The following is a 17,662-nucleotide window of genomic DNA, read 5'->3' as shown; positions in this document are numbered from 1 at the left end:
AATTCCATTCCAGTCCCTCTCCATCCTCCCAGGGTACAATTTCTTCCCAGCCACCCTGGGATGGGGCTGCTGCCACCTCCCTGACCCACAGGCTGCCAGGGCTGCTCTGGCTCTGCCAGTGCTGTTTTGTACTGCTGCATTTGTATTTAAATTTTATTTTTTCCTAATAAAGAACTGTTATTCCTATTCCCATATCTTTGCCTTAGATCCCCTTATTTCAAAATGATAATAATTCAGAGGGAGGGGGTTTGTGTTTTCCATTTCAGGGGAGGCTTCTGCATTCCTCAATGGACACCTGGCTTTTCAAACTGAGATGGGCACCACAAAATTTTTGTGCAAATCTTGCTTGGAAATCTGTGAGATCACCCTGTGATGCCACCTCCAAAGTAAGAAAACAAACACTTTCATTTCCTGCCACTTCAGTCCTGATTTTTACCCTGAACCCCTGAGATCTCCTGGGGTCAAACCAGGTAACCCGGAACTGGGATGTCAAAAGTGCAGCGCAAAATTTCAAATAACTTTTAATTAATCTAATTAAAATTAATCGCTTTTGCTTCTTTGGAGAGTCTGGACCGGGATGAGCATTTCCATCTTCTTCATCTCTGCTCGTGCGCTTTGAAGTGAGTTTTTCCAGCTCTGCCATCAGCTGAGAGCTCTGTATTAAGTAAGAGGAGAAGCTCTGCTTGTCTCTCACATTCCAGGATGTTTGGCTGAATTTCAGCATCACAGCCTCAGTAGAAAATGATTCATTAAAGGGGAGATGCAATAAAAAACGTAAAATGTGTGAAAGTTCTCAGGTATTTTTACTTGCCTCTTTAATAACTGTTCCAATATGACCATTGACTCTTTATTTTTTCCCCTATTAACAGTTTTTTTTTAATTAATTTGAGGTCAAATGGAGTGAAAACCCAATGTGTTTAATTTTGTATCTCTATTTGTGTTTGAGCCTAAGTAAAACTCTGACTTATTTAAAAATAGGGCTGTTCCAAAGGACTGACAGCTGCTCCAGCTCCCATTAAACTCTTTGGAAAGGCTCAATCCTGGCTGAGGACAGGATTATCTGTGCTGGTGTCCATCAAAAATCAGAGTTTGCCATGAGTTCCCCTGGGAGCTGTGCAGCTCCACGAGCAGGAGCTGATTCCTGTCACTCCTGGGCAGTTGTTTAAGGCACAATTCTGATCTTGAAGGGGAATTATTGTCAGCTAGCTGCCCCAGAGTGTCTCTCACAGGGTGGAATTATGGAAATAACAATAATCCAACATCTACACGCCTTAATTATCATTGTTTCACCTTTTAATTATTAAAAGGTTTGATGACAAGATATTCCTTAACATTTACTAAAGTTAAAATTGTTGGGATGAGACAAAATAATTGAAAATATTCATGTTGCTCGCATTGCATTTATTTAATTGTTTTGTTTCTTTATTTGGGTTATTACAAAAGGGGGAAATAAATCTGTTTTTAAAGGCATCTTCTTTTGCCAGCCAACATTTCACCCTCAGTGGTCCCGCAGTGAACGAATTATTGGGGATTTATGAACATATTAATCATCTCCATGGAAACAGTTTGCAATTTCACAGCGCAGGAGTTTGACTTCCCTGCATGACAATGAAAAAAAAGGAAAGATCTGAAAAAGAAGAAGCTGAGGAGAGATGAAAACCCCTCCAAATTTAGACCCAAATTTTAGCAATGACTATTCCTGCTCTGGGAGAGGAATCAGCACTTCCAGTGCCCCCAAGACCTTTGGAATTTGCAGCCAATTCAGGTCATGGATCCTTCAAAAGACTCAACATGCCCTCCATGCAGGGCTGTGTAAAGGGAGTTAATTCTTTTTTTTTTCCCCTGCAATGGTGTTATTTAAGGAATCAGCTCTCTGGGATGTGTTTGGCAGTGGTTTGAAACTGGAGACCTGAGTAAACGAGAGGGGTTTTGCATGGAGGAAAAGGTGTTGGGTGCGAGGCTGAGCACAGGTGTGGATCAATAACACAAATATCAGGGGTTCGGGGCAGGAGAGGGAAAGGAAATAATGAATTTTTAAAGCCATTCTGCAACACAGCAAAACTCAGAGATAGAGGAAAACTAGGAGCACAAAGAGATAATTTTTTAAATTGTAATCTGGAATTTTGGAATGTTGTTGGAGCACTGGTGGCTTCCTCCAACAGGTCCTTGTCCCTCCTTTGGGAACCCAGAACAGGATACAGCACCTGCTCCTGCTAAACCTCCTGAGATCCCATGGAATTCCCACTTATTCCACTCAGATCCAAGCTTTTATCCCAAAACACACCCTGCAGAGTGCCAGGAGGGCTGTGGGCAGGGGGTGCCTGGAATTCCCCAAATCTGTAGGAATTCCCCAAATCTGTAGGAATTCCCTCCGTTATCCCTCCCACCTGTGGAATAGGGAAATGCTGCTTTCAAGGTAAGGAGTTTAGTTTATTTTTTGTGGTTTTTTTTTTTTTTTGGTTGTTTTGTTTTGTTTTGTTTGGTTTGGGAGGTTGTTTGGTTTTGTTTGTGAGTTATTGTTTGTGGAGTGTTTTTTTGTTTTGTTTTGGTTTTTTTCTGGAAAAATGTTTCTCTGAGCAGGATATTGAGAGATTCAGGATGTATTTCCCCTTCCCTGGGATGTTACTGTCTGGTGGCTGCTGCAGGAGGGATGTCCTGTGTGAAAAACGCCAATCACTTGGTTTGTAAAAATTTTAAAAGTTTAATAATAATATAAAAATCTTAATACAATTAGAGTAATAAAGTTCAGAGTTAGGACAATTACAAGACAATAAAAAGTAAAGAATTATGGACATCAGGATGCTCTGGGACACTAAGTCACAAAAAACACAACTTGTGAACAAAGGAATAACCTTAAACCATACACTTGTTGCATATTCATAAATCCTTCATGGTTATGCATATATTCTATTTAAAACAAGAAATTCTGTCTGTTGTATCTCAACTGTTTCCTTTAATCCCCTGGTGTCTTCGAGTCTGAGCAAGGCCTGAAGAAATTCGCTTCTTCTGATAAGAAGCCATAAATTCCTCTCCTTTGGAAGATTTAGGTGTTCTTCGAAGCGAGTATCTCATCCTAAAAAAAAAAACTTCTCCCACATCCAGAGTCTCTACTTTAACATTATGTTGTAACCTAAAACTATATTTAACACACTACTTAAGAGAATTCATACAGCACAACTTTCTAACATTACACATATAATATTCATTGTAATATTTGTGAAAAGCCAATCATAAATATGCATTTTTCACATCCTGCTAAATTCAGTTATTCCAGTGGCTCTCAGCATTCCCAAGAGATCCTGCAGCCTCCTGGGTCTCAGTGGGAGCTGTCAGACAGGAGCTGGGTGCTGCTCTCTCCTCTGCTGTAGGAAGGAGGTTTCCCTTTTGTGGTTTCCCACCAAATTTTGCCTTTCCTGGCTTGGAGGGAGCTGTAGGAAGGGGCTGGAGGTGGAGCAGTGGCCTGGTGATGAAAGCTGTTACCTGAAGTGCACTGTTCTTGTCACTCAGCTTTGTGATGAAGCAGAGAAAGGAAAATTAGGGAAAAAAACCATGATCAGGGTGTGGAAAAATCCCCATGTGGACACAGTAAAGTGCAGAGCAGCCCCTTGCTGCATTCTTTTTTTATGGAAAAATGCCTATAACAGCAAAACCACCGCCTTCATTTTTCTTCTGCACTTATTCCCAGCTGGGAGCTTCCAGGCACTGCACATGCAGTGAAAATTAGAAGAATCAATTCCTTCCCAATACAATTTCCTCCCTTTAGGTCCCCAAAATTGGGAAATAGAGGCTTGAAAGCACAAGTTCAGCTTGGGCCGTGGCTGCTGGGCCCAGGGGAGCTCTCCTGGCTGAACATCACAGCATCCAGCTTCTCCCTCTGATGTCTGGAGAAACATTTGCTCTTCCTGGACCATCTGGTGATATCACAAAAATCATCTCTGCCCTAGGATTCCTAATAAATAGAGAGTTCCTCTGAGGAAGAGGAGACGGGACAGACATGAAGTGTTTTGCTCAGAGGTGGGCTGAATTCCCTTGCTGGAGGATCAGCCTCTTGTCCCCATGAATGAAGAATTTGCTAATTATGAACAATGTAGGAGCAGGGGAAAGCGATTAAATTTTTATTTTTGGAAAAAAATTACAGAAAAAAATATCAGTATTTTGAATTTCTGAGGAATATTTGAGGACTTATTTAAGGCTCTGGGCTTAATGTTTCAAAAACCACTGGCAATTTGTGGCGTCTTGCTGCCATTGATCTTTGGGAATCTATTTTTTGGGAGTAACCTGCTAAAATCTCCTGCCCTATGAACCCATTTCAGTAGAGAGGGTATTTCTGTACCATCATTAATATATTTCCTCAAGCTGGCCAGTAACTGGATGTGTTGTGATGCTTTTTCTCTGTGAGTGGTAATGGAGAAATATTTACCTGGAAGTCCTTCTGATTTCACCTTTTGTTTTTGCAGATGTTTTACCTCAGTTTAGGCCGGGGAAAATAATCTGTAATACACTTTACTTGCCAGCTTTGTCTGGCACTTTGGAGATCTCTTTGGAGATTTCTGTGTCATGTTTCCAGTGTTTTAGCACGAGGAAATTCCACATGAAGTCAGGAGGAGCTGGCCTATATCAGCCAGAGCAGCTGCTGTGAGGAAGGCAGGCAGAGAGATGAGAGGAGAATTTTGCTGAGGTGAATGGTTAATATGCTTTTGTGATAATAAGGGGCTTATTTATGCTGCATTAATATTTTGTACCACTGCTGTCTGCTTTAATGTTTAATCTCTCTGCTGAGAGCACTGAGAAACCCTTTTTAGCACCGTGGTTTTTGCTGTGCTGGGAGGGACAGGGCAGCTTTTCCTCAGCCTGGAGAACTCGGGGAGAGCTTTGGGGCTGGGATTTGGAAATTTGGCATCTCTGTGCAGCCCTGCTGTGGCTCCTGGGCATTGCTGGGGTCTCATCCCAGCTCCTCACCACCAGGAGCAGCTCTTGGGATCATGCAGGGCGCAGGAGCAAGTCTCACACTGGATCACGGATTAATCATAGGCTTGGGATGGGTTTTGCTGCACACAGACTCCATTTTCTTCGTGGTGGAAAAAAATCCCATTCTTTATTGACGTTTTTAATCCAGTTTTACAGACCTCGTGGGTGGCTCCAGTTGCTCAGCAGCTTTCTTGCCAATTAATTATTGGTCAGTAATGAGTTGTTATTCTGGATTCAGTGGACACTCAAACCCCGGGGTGCCTGATTGTGTTTCCAGGGCTGCTTTTCCTCTGTCTTTCCCTATTTTGACAGGCCTGGGCAAAAGGCCTGTCAAAATAAATGTATATTAATATATATAATATTATATATATAATAATATATTATTATTCAACACACGAGTGTGTGTTGAACTACATTTAGTAAACTTACAATTGATACAAACTTATCTTTTTTAAAAGACTTCCCTTTTCCCTTGCTTTGACTGTATTAAACTCTGCACATTTACCTGTGGTGAACCTCAGTGCCTGCTTCCCTTGCCAAAGGGACTTTGCATTCCTTGACAGGGCTCAAATATTTGTTCTTTAGGAATCAGGTGGACTTCATTTGGACTTGCCATTTAGTTTGTAATACCAAGAGAACTCGATTTTAAAGACTAATCAGGCAGTTGTGTATTTAGCTCTACCTTGGTGCTGCAGCTGTTGGGAGCTGGTGGTGCCCTGAGGCACAGATGGGATCCTTCCTCTAAGGAAAATAGGAAAAAAAAAACCCCATTCCTTCTTTCTGGGGTCTTGAATCTGTAAAAACCACATTTTTTGGGTCTATTAACATAGATTTATTTTAGGAACTAAGGGAATAAGGGAAAAGCTACCACAGAACAGAGAGGAATTGGAAAAGCTTGTCAAGAGGGTTGAAGAGGGGAAGATACTCCGTTTTCCAAGCAGGATTTAAGGCGGCATCTGAAGGAGCGCTGCTCTCATAATGTGATTAAAAAGCAGTTTGCACCTGGTATTTAAAGAAAAAAAGAAGGGAGCTGGGGATTAAAAAGAAGTGAGACAAGGGAGCAAGAAACCCAGGAATAACCTTGTTTTTGGGGGTGCTTTTACAGCAAATCCCAGAATGGTCAGGTTGGAAGGGCCCACAGTGATGCCCTGGTGCCACCTCCTTGCTCAGGTACAGGATTTTGTCCAGAGGGCTGTGGGATATCCCCAGAGAGGGAAAGTCCAGGAATTGGGGGCCGTGAAAAAACCCCAAACTAGAGCAAACCCAGCTGTGCTGGAGGGTTGGAATGTAAAATCCCAAACCAGAGCAAAGGAAGAGGTTGATATGTTTGGGTTTTTTTACCATCCTGCTTTCCAGCTGTGCTGGGAGGATGTAAAATCCCAAACCAGAGCAAAGCCAGCTGTGCTTGAGCTGTGGGATGTAAAATCCCAAACCAGAGCAAAGCCAGCTGTGATAGGGGGATGCAAAACCCCAAACCAGAGCAAACCCAGCTTTTCTGGAGGGATGTAAAACCCCAAACCAGAGCAAAGCCAGCTGTGCTGGAGCTGTGGGATGTAAAACCCCAAACCAGAGCAAAGCCAGCTTTTCTGGAGGGATGTAAAATCCCAAACCAGAGCATAGGAAGAGGTTGATGTGTTTGGGTTTTTTATCATCCTGCTTTCCAGCTGTGCTGGAGGGATGTAAAACCCCAAACCATAACAAAGCCAGATTTTCTGGAGGGATGTAAAACCCCAAACCAGAGCAAAGCCAGCTGTGCTGGAGCTGTGGGTTATCTCTTTAGGGTGTCCTGCAAATCTGGGAGCTCTGACTGTCCCACTTGTCTGCTCAAGAGTCACAGCCCATAAATTTGATTACCCCAGAAACCATGAGGTTTCTTCAGAGGAGGGTGATGGGAGCCTTCAGCCTCCTGGTGATTTTGGCTGCGTGCTCAGAGCCCTTTGTCATGGGGGAGCTGCTTCTGGATGCCTGCTCAAGAAGAGGGGTGAAGTAGTTGGGTATTTTTAGCTCTTTTCCATGCCTGTGGTTTTTATATGCTAATCTGTTTGTTTCTTTCCACTCTTCGCAATATTCATTCCGCCACATCTAAAATTTGACACCTGCTGTAGCTTGTATTATCACTTTCACCCTCAGAAACCCAGAAATTATTAAGGTGGAGTAATTGCTATCCTATTATATAATAACTACTTTAATCCAGCAATCATAACGTGATTTGAAATGAACCCTTTTGTGCCATTGATTTTGGAATAATTACTGTTATATTGTACTTCTGCAAGAGTTATTCTCAGTTAACCACTTGAAAATAATATGCTCTACTTATTGAAAAAAATAAATCTGATTATCCCCCAAAGCTCGATGTTCTTTCTACATCTGTGCCTCAATTGTCTGCTGGTGACCTGAGATGCTCAAACAGGCTCCTTTCTGTAACTACTCCAGGAAATATCTGTGGGCCAAATACCTCCTTCCAAGCAGCATTTTTTAGTGGGTGTTTTTCCCTCTGAACCAGGGATGTTCAACCCGGGTGGGCCTTTCAGTTGTTTAATCAGGAAAGAGTGACAAAGACTCAAGGAAAATACAGGATTTTTTTCCCCTCTTCCTGCTTCCAAAATATGATTTTCATTTGTCTCTCTAAATACATAAAAAATTTCTAATGAAACCATCAAATTTGGTCAAATGAGGTTTTGTCCCTTTGAAGCAAGGCTGATCTGGCAGGAGGTGCTGTCCATATTTAAAGAGATGTAGAAAAATATCCTGTGGTTGTGGGTTATCCGTGGGAGCATTTTTCAATAGGGAAATTGTGGGAAAAATTGTACATTTTCAGCTTTTTCTGATTTCCTGGAAGCTCTGCTGTGGCCTCTTCCCTCCTGTGTTGCAGAAGGGAGAGGAGGGAAGATGTTTGACCATTTATTTCCTTTGTAGCTTTCCTTGCTGGGAGGGCAGGGATGAGTTTGGCTCCTTTAGTTATTCACCAACCTTTGTTGAAGAGATCAGAGGTGTGACATTCTCTGTCTGAAAGTTAATGAAACAATAATAAATTAAAAATATTAGAGTGGAAACAATGTCAAAACTTTAATATTTTCCCAAAACATGCATTTATTCGGGGCTAATACCCAGAATGAGTAAACAGCTTTGTGTCATGGTAGACCCAAAATTAAATCCCAGCTGTCCCTTGAGTCACCTTTGTAGTGACTGCAGGAGAGATTTGTTAAAAAGAGATCTCAGCTTTCCAGATTTGGCTCTACATGGACAAGATTGTCACATCTTTTCAAGGCTGCTCTTTTCAGTGAGTCCCAGAATATGGGTCAGCAAACTTTGAGAGCACATGAGCAAGCTGATAAAGCAGAAGTGAAAGACTCGCTAACGTGTCAAGTATTGATGTTGCTGCAAGCTTTCCCTTGTCTCCTGCTCCCTGAGTAAATAATTCACCAAACTCCTGTTAGTCCTCCTGGTGATACCGAAGGGTTTTTTCATTAATTTATACATTTCATCTGGGAGGAGTTGTGGATGATTTCAGAGCTGTGGTGGTGGGGTGTGTGTTCCTTGGGTCTGCCCAGATTTGTGTAAGTAGTTTCCCTTAGTGTTTCAAGGTGTGCAGATCTGCTGTTGGCTCTTCCTGGAAGGTCAGGCTGTGAATTCCAGTGATTGAGCAAAATACAGCTTATTTTAAATACTTCTCCAACTGTTAATGAAATGGTGTCAGAATCTGAGATACTGATGATTCCGAGATTGTAGAAAGTCTCTGTCTCTCAGCCCCGCTGCCAAAGCAGAAGCCATAATTGGTCTGTGCTGTTTCAAGGTTGTTTATTCTGTTTATCTCTAACATGTTCTGCTGCCCTGCCGCAGCTCTGTCCTGCAGGGCAGCGTGTGGGGCTCTGCCCTCAGTGGGATGGTACAAACATTAAATACCACAAACTACCTGTGCTGGATTTACAATAATGTGCCAATGTAACACCCCTCAGTGGGATGGTACAAACATTAAATACCACAAACTACCTGTGCTGGATTTACAATAACGTGCCAATATCTGTCACCTATGTTGGACAGTGTGTCCCCAGCCTGAACCAACAGAAAAATGCCAACACCACAGTGAAACATGGAGGGCATGAAGAAGGAGAAAAAGGACAAGACACACCCAATTTCCTCCATCTTGTCCCCTTTGGACCCCTAATCTAGAATCCTAAAATTTTACTTTTACACCTGTGCCACACTTAATTATTACTTATATCAAACACTCAGAGCTGGTAATTCATCCTGTAAGATTGAAAACTCTTTTCCATGGACAGAGATCACAGCCAGTGTCTCTGGGGGCTCTGTCCAGGGGGGTTCCTGACCCCTGCCAGGGTCCCAGCCCTGCCAGGGCAGCCAGAGGGAAGCCCTGGATTCCCACAAATGGGAGGTGAATCATGATTGAAAGTGCAAGGGAAATGCTGATGGACTCTCACTTCTACTTTTCCTCCTGTGTACAACAAAAGAAAGGGATATTAATCTCATCCAAACCCATAATTCTTATCTAGACCTACACCTTTCCCCTTACTGCTGCAGCACTGGGGTGATGTTTTTAGGACAATTCAATTCCCCCATGAATTTGGGATCCATGGAGCGCTGACATTCCCACCCATTCCGTGGGAAGTCCACAGTGGCTGTTCCTCCTCCGTGTGCTGGTGGCTCTGTCTCTCTGGAATGTGCTCAGTGGCACGGAGGCAGGTCCAAAAGTCTTCCCATGTTTGTCTTGTTGTTTATCCCTGTGTGGTCGCTGCCAGAGGCAGGCAGGGTATTTATTTATAGCTGGAATATCTGATGCTCGTGTCGCCTTCCCGAGGCCATGTCTGATTCCTTCGGGTTCAGCGGGCTCCATGAGACTTCTCCTGGTTTTTGTGCTCCAGGCACAGCTCCCTGAGTCAGTGCCAGCCTTCCCTTGGTGCTCGCAGTGGATTTTCCTTTAAAATATGCATTGCCCTTTGGATTTTATGTAGGATCAGCACCTCCTGCGTCTGGCGCCCTGAGGAAGTTCAAGGAATGGTTTTGGATCTTCATTCCCTTGTTTCTTTCCCAAAGCCCTTCCATTGAATTAAGCATGGAATTATTTATAGCAGCTCTTTTTGAGCCAGGCCAGCCTCCAGCACTCAGGAATTATTGCAGAGCTGCTGGGAATCTGTGTGGTGGGAATTCTCTGGATTTGGGAGAGGTGGGAAGCACAGGGATATCTGTCCTTCAGTGCTCCCTGGAACCAAACCCTGGGATGGAGATAACCCCTTTTTGTGTGTCCTCACTGACCCTTCCTGCTGGAATTTCTGTCTTTCCAAAGGAAAGAGCTGCAAATTGCCTCATAGGAATTTCTTGGGTTTCAGGAGGCTTTTTTCCCTAAAAAATACATCCATTAAGTGAAAGTGTCTGGGCCAAAGGGGTTCATTGGTGTTCAGAATTTAATTTAAAATTATGTTTGTTCAATCTTCCCATGAAGACAATGAATTCCAGTTTCAATGCACTCTGGAAGGCAAGGATTAAATCCTGTTTTCCTTTTGTCCCTGTCATATTCACCACTAATTTCCTTGACTTTCCAGTCCTTTCTTTGGGTTTTATTTCACTTGTTAGGAAAAGGAGAAAAACAGCTTCCCATTATTCTACTGATTCCTGAAAATTGTGGGAAATAGGTAATGAATAAGCTTTAGGATAAGGAATTTCTTCTTTTTCCATGGATAGATAGGAAGAGGTTGATGTGTTTGGGTTTTTATTCTTTCTTTTTTGCTTTACTTTCTTTTTACTTTATCCTGATGCTTTTTTCTCTTTACCTGCCAGAACTCTGGAATTTCTTGTGTTAGTGCCAGCATATTTAGGCTCAAGTTTAACAATAATTAAGTGTTAATTTGGTAATGGAGACAAAGACCCACTAAAGCCCAACCTTGATGAAAGAAGCTGTTGGTGACCAGGGAGGATCAGGGCCCTCAGGGCAGTGGGAATGGATGATTTTTGGCCAAGACAGGTTCTACCAGCCCATCTCCACCTTTGAACTGCACTGGTTTCCTCATCCCAAATCCTGGAATTATATTAATCAGCCTCCTGTACCTTGTCCAAATTTTTTTTTCTCTAGCAGTGCCCAGAATTTATCTCTGGAGTAATCATGTTCAAAATTCATTGCTTTGTGTTTTTTACTTCAACCCTAAAATGCTGAGACAGCTCAATGTCTGGAGCCTCTCTCTGAATCCCAATCATTCCAACATATGACCCATGACTTGGTCAGCATTTATCCCTCCAATGTTTTTGCAAGGAAAAGTTGTCCCTAACACTATTCTAGGCAAGGTTTACAAGGTTTCATGATTAAAAATGCATTTTTATGCTGTTTCCAAAACACCACTTTCATTTTATTGCTCAAGGGGTATAAATTCCACGGTGAGCACTCTATGAAATGCTATTTATAGAAGAAATAAATGGAGCTGCAGCCCTGTGCTGGGGTTTGCTGGCTCAAGATGAGCTGTATTTTATACCTGGCAATTATGCACAGAAAAGCAAGAGGAAAAAAATGTTGTTTGAAATGATTGTGGGGTTTGTGTGGCCCCGTGGAACATCCAGCATTGGCTGGTGAGACCCACCAGGACGATCTGAACTAAAAACCCAGGGTGGCAGTAACAAATTGTCCTTTTCTGCTGCCTCTGTAATTCAGTGAACCATTATTGCTGGGATGGGGATTCCAGAAGAGGCAGCAGCTGCAGCCTGTGCTGGGAAAGTGGGCTTGGAGATATTCCTGGAATGATTTAGGGGCTGAACTCCGAGTCAAGTAGAGGAACCAGAGTTTCCACCTTGATCCTGTCTCTTGAACATGTGGAAGCACCTGAGGAGAGGAAGCAGCCTCAGGTTGCACCAGATTAGGTTGAATAGAAGGAAAAATTCCTCTTGTCTTTGGAATAAATCCCACGGGACTCCATTTTCTTCATGGTGGAAAAAGGCCATTCTTTATTCACATTTTTATCCAGTTTTACAGACCTAGTGGGTGACTCAGCAGCTTTCTTGCCTATTAATTATTGGTCAGTAATGAGTTGTTATTCTGTATTCATTGGTCACTCAAACTCCGGGGTGCACGTGCTGAAAAGTTGTTTGTGAGGGATCATTTTCATTTTTCTAATGGTGTAAAAGCAGTTTATACAGGTGCTGGGTGTTTTTTCCCCAGGAATAGATTGTTATGTTAACAAACTGCTCACACCAGGATTGCCTCCACATGGGAACTTGCAGAAGCTGCCTTGACAGGCCAGCCACTGATTCCAGGAGACCAGGATTGATTTTAGGAGGCCTTATAAAATAATTTTTCTACCTTACAGCAACACTTGTCCAGCCCCAGCAGAGCTGCCCAGGGCAGTGGTGGAATCCCCATCCCTGGAGGGATGGAAAAGCCACCGGGATGTGGCACTTGGGGACGGGGTCTGTGTTTGGACGCGGTGATTGTGGAGGGCTTTTCCCACCCTAATGAATCCACGGTTGCCTCAGCAAACCAGAATTTTGCTCCAAGGAGCACTAAAATTCCAGCTGGATGATGCTCAGGTCTGAGCTGCAGGAGATGTGCAGAGCAGGGCATACAACACTTCTGTCACAATTGGATATTTTATTTCCTTTCACCTTTGGTGCTGTACCAAAGCATTTGGTCTTTAGTGACAATTCCCCTTTAAAATTTAATGGATTTTCCTTATATATGGAAACAAATCCTTCTTTTTCACGTCTTCAGTGAAACCACACAACATCTAGAGCACTGGAGAGCAATTTAAAATTAAAGTCACTTCTCAAGTGAAATCATGCCCCATATAGAGCTTTGGAGAGCAATTTAAAGTCAGTAGATTTGGGAGTTACTGGGCAATGACTTGTATGGTTTCATAGAAGTTAGGAAATAAAATAACTTAATTTTGGGTGATTGCTTGCAAATCTTGAAATGACAATTTGAATAAGCTCAGGAAAACAATGTCTGAATCTTCCTCTTCAGTATATTAATATATATAGAAGTATATCTGAACACTGGTTTTAATTTTAAAATTCTTGTCCTATTATTGTCACTTGGTTAATGTGGTTTTTATGATGAGACTGTAGGAACCTCTGGTGCACTTGGGAAATCAAAGAAAACAAGGATTTGGGAATGTGGGAAGCCAGCCTTGTCCTAGGAATACCACCCTGGTGTCTGAGAAGTTTCAGTGCAGCCAGGTTTGATTTTAACATGCAAAATGTTACATCATGTGTGGAGGAAGGTTTTAAAAGCAAATGAAATGATGGCAGCTGCTTTTATAGTCACTTAATGCACAAAGTAACTATTTTTACGTGTCTTGTTGAAGGAAAAGAATCCGTTAAAATACAATTTTCTATTTTTTTTTCCTTAAAAAAAAAAAATCTTTATTTCAATGGCAGATTTGTTGCAAAAAAAAAAATCCCAGGGACTGGAGGTCAGGTGTGGAAAAATCCCTCTGGAGAGGATGGGTGAGAAACACTCATGGAAGTCAGGTGGCAACAACTTCAGGCCAGTAAATCCCCTGTTAAACTCCCCAAACTCGCCTGTCAAACCCTTGAACTTAGTTTTTTGAATGCATGTTTAATGCAAAAATAAATCCCTCTTCAGAGAGTAGCAAACTTGCCAGACTGAGTTAGACACATGCAGCTGGGCCAGACTGGTTGAATATTTAATAAGCTGGCACCAGATTTTTGGTCTTGCTTGATTTTTTTTTTTTTTAAATTTTATTTTTTCCTGCTATAAAAAATTCCCCAATCCTGTTGTCTGAGGAAGGAGGAGAATTGAGGATCAAGCACTTTGCAAATCTTTATCTTTACCTCAGTGTCTTAAACATATATTTGGATTGCCTGTGCTAGAAAGGAATTTGATGTCAGAAATTATTTGTTAAAACTTCTCTCATCTACTCAAAACAGGAGTAATCTTTGATAAAATTTTGAGGAACATCTGTCATCTGTTCTTTGGTCGCTGGCAAAACTGATTTTATTTATTTTTTAATTTAAATTGATGCTCTTTGGGATCCTGATGAAGCACAAATTATCCTGCCTTTGAATCGAGCCAATTTAGTGCAAAAATAGTGCAAAAATAAAGCCCATTAGGAGGGAGTGCAGCCACTGGGACTGATGAGTGGAAAATGGAGATTTGGACAGACAGCCTGGGACTTTTGGGAGTGGGATAAATGCAGGGAGAAGCCAATGGTTATTTACTGCTGGCCTGGATTTATCTGGGGTGTTTCCCTGTGAATTGGGCTCGATAAATGTGTTATTTTTAAAGAGCCCCCAGGGCCTTTGGGATGTGGAGAAAATCGGGAGGATGATCAAATTAAAAGTGAAGCTGTGACATAAAGTGGATAAATGTTAGGATCGGGTGACATAGCCATAAATAAGTGCTGGTAATTCCTCCTGACGTGCTCCATACAGATATTTTACCCAGCTCTCCTGAGAAGCAGTTACAAGTTCCCTGGAGTGTGGTTCAGTGCAGGCTGTGAATAGGTTTCCTTTTTTTTTTTATTTGGCCATTTATATTTCCTGCATTTCTGGGGTTTTCTGCTTCAACACAGAAAAGGAAAATATCCAAAAAGTGTGGTTTGGGAAGGCTGCTGAGGTGCAAAGTGTGGCCTCAACGTGTGGCAGAGGGATGAAATTTTATAAGAGTTTTTCTCACCAAAAGTGGTGTCAAACATTGGCCCAGCTGCCCAGGGCAGTGTTTGTTGGAACTTTGCATGCTGAGAATTTTAGATTTCTGTGCTGACAGGCACTGACCCCCAGGAGAACTCTGCATTGAGCTGAGGCCATTCCAAAATGGAATGATGGAACTGGGATTGGGGAGTGGAGTTTGGATAGAAGTGTGTGATATCACAGGGTGAAAACTCAGAGTTTAAGCGTTTAGAATACAGGAATAGATATAAAGCAAGATGGAGGTTTTAGGGTGGAGGCTGGTCCTTCTTCCCCACCTTCTTCTCCACCACCTTGGGTGGTTTTGTGTAATTGGATAAAAAGTTAATGATGAAAAATGATGAAAAGTTAATGAATGCCTCACACTGCAGGTCATGGGTGGTTGGTTATTGGGTTAAAAATAAAAATAATTCAGGTGTCATTTCTTAATTGGACAGTTTATCCTTTAAAGGCCTTGTAGAGAGAGAGATGGGGCTCCATTTTCAGTTTGTTGGAGCGAAGTGCTGCAGAACTCAGGGTTTGTGAGACTGTGACATGGATAAGTGTGGCGAGCACATTTCTCTCCCTCTCAGGATTTTTCATAGAGGTGCACAGAGAGAAATGAAAGAGAAAACAATTTCTATTTCTGCTCCTTGTTTTTCCCATGTGGAATGTGTTTGGAGAATTGTTTACCTGGGGTGAGTGCTCGGTTGGATTCTAGTGAGGATTGTTTGAGCCTGGTGGCCAATCCAACCCACTGGGGCTGGACTTGAGAGAGGGTCACGAGTTGTGAGTTAGAGTCAGAGAAAGTAGTATGTAGTTTTAGTATCCTCCTTTTATATAGTATAATAATGTATTTTAGCATAGTTATAATAAAGAAATCATTCAGCCTTCTGAATTGAGTCAGACATTGCCATTTCTTCCCATTGAGTTCGCCTGCATTTACAATAGATAAGAACTAACAAACATCTGAGTCTGAACGAGAAATACCATCCTGAACACTCTCCATCCTGACCCTGACCCAGGCAGAAAAAGAAGATAAGGAACCAACAGTGTTCCCATTCCTGGAGGGATCTAAAAGCCACCAGGATGTGGCACGTGGGACAGTGGTGGCCTTGGCAGTGCTGGGAATGGTTGGATTTGGTGGTCTTGGAGAGTTTTTTCCAAGTTTTCTAAATGATGCTGTGGTTTTGCTCTTTGTCCCTTCCTCAGGGACAGCTGGCTGCACCTCAGGGGGAAAAAGAAATAATTAATATTTCTTTGCAGTTATGGTGGTGATGAACATTTAATTTATAAATTCCAGCCTGTGGCCAAGCTCCATGGAAGAAACAGGATTAAAAAAAAAAAAAAAAAGGAGTAATTATCTTCTCTAATGGCTGAAATTCTTCTCTGGAGCCTTCTCTACGATAACTTTTGAAATTGGGATTTTCTTCCTAAATTCTTGGAGGAAAAATTGGAATTGGTCAGGAATCTTGGATTGGGAGTTAAGCCAATTGGAAATGCATTAGGTCAAGTCTCCAATTATTCAGGAAGAGAAGGAAACACCAGAACCTCCTGAATATTTCTGGGGTTTTTGTGGCATGAATTAATCATCTCATAAAAATTCTCCCTTTATTTATCTGGTTTTTTTGTGGAGTGAAACTTGGATGTGTATTTTTGTGGGTGACAGGTGTTGGAATAAATTTTTGAAGAGGTGAAAATGCAAAATATCTTGGCTTAATTTCCAAAATTGGTGTGAATTTTTCTGCTTTTTTTGGCCCTCTGTGGTAAATGTCTACTTTTGGGCTCTAATGTATTGTGGAGAGAAGGGAAGAATGCACTGAGAAATTCAAACTATATTGCAAATCTTATCTGGATGGAACTGAATTATTCACCCTGACACGGCAGAAAATGCAGGGATATCACCTCAGGATGTGTGATTATGTTGAAGTATTTTTCATTACAATATCTTGTTTTTTGATGGAGTACAAGCAATCAGAAATTGCCCTGTATTTTGTAAACAGCTGCATTTCCTATTCCACGCTTTTGGTCTGCAGTATTTTTAACATCACAGACTTTTTACAATATAGAAAACTTAGAATATATATATATATATATTTTTTTTTTTGCTGCGTTTGTGAGATTTCTCCCCTCTCAAAATCACAAAACTCAATTTTCTATCAGAACCACTGAAGCCACAAATGAAGACTGATCCTCTCTCTGAACTCCCCTTCTGGTGAGCCACAACATGGGGTTGGCACAATCTGTTCCTCAAACAGGGAAAAGCTGGAGAACAAAGCTTGGATTGATGGGAAATCCAGCAGGAAGCGACTGTGGATTGTTGGAATAATTTTAATTTAGTAATGCTAATGAATCTTCTCCTATGTCCAGAGCTTTTTCTGGTGGGAGAGCTGGAAATTAAGGGAAGCAGATATTGGAATTACACAGCAATCAGGCTTCATAATCACCACCCAGCAGAGGATTTTATTTCAGCACTGAACAGGAAATATTCAGGACAGTGGCATTAATATTTTTGCTTTGAGACCGGCTCAAATTAACGAATTCTAGGCATGTGAGAAAGTGAAAATTGCAGATAAACAGAGCATTTGCTGCACCCCAGATGAAAACTTCTAAGCTCAAGGTAGGATTCTTACAGATATTTCACAGAATCCCTGGGTTGGAAGAGACCTTCAAGATCATCGAGTCCAGCCCAGCCCCAACACCTCAACTAAACCCTGGAACTCAGTGCCACATCCAGGCTTTCTTTTTTTCTTCTTCTTTTTTTTTTTAGGCTCCTTCCATCTGAAAACTTTTGGAATTGGGAATTTAATACGGATTTTTGTTGTTATTGTCGTGTTTGGCTTGCAAGAAATTTTTTTATGTACTTGAGTGAAAGAAATCTTTTTGAGTCCACATGCTCCAAGTAAAACAAAGACTTCTAGGGACAGCAAAATGGCAGTTTGAGAACTCACATCTGCTGATGGAACTGTTTTGTCACTTGTGTGGGGTTTTGTTGGGTTTTTTTCTGTTTTATTTCCCCGCTCAGCTTGGAGCGGGTGCAGATGGGGAGAAGTGTGGTTATTTCTGA

General features: G+C 41.8%; 1 long non-coding RNA gene across 1 annotated transcript in view; it reads left to right on the top strand.

Annotated features, from left to right (window-relative positions):
* The first annotated feature begins 1,478 nt into the window (after positions 1-1,478).
* Positions 1,479-17,662, top strand: part of LOC140684739 (uncharacterized) — a 59,896-nt gene continuing 43,712 nt past the window's right edge. Inside the window, exon 1 of the long non-coding RNA XR_012057447.1 lies at positions 1,479-1,765. This is a non-coding gene — a long non-coding RNA (uncharacterized lncRNA). The remainder of the gene's footprint in view (positions 1,766-17,662) is intronic.

This window comes from Taeniopygia guttata, chromosome 9 (assembly GCF_048771995.1).
Source record: "Taeniopygia guttata chromosome 9, bTaeGut7.mat, whole genome shotgun sequence".
In the NCBI taxonomy this organism is placed as follows: domain Eukaryota; kingdom Metazoa; phylum Chordata; class Aves; order Passeriformes; family Estrildidae; genus Taeniopygia; species Taeniopygia guttata.
The sequence above is the reverse complement of the archived record's forward strand: the minus strand, read 5'-3'. Positions and strand labels throughout refer to the sequence as shown.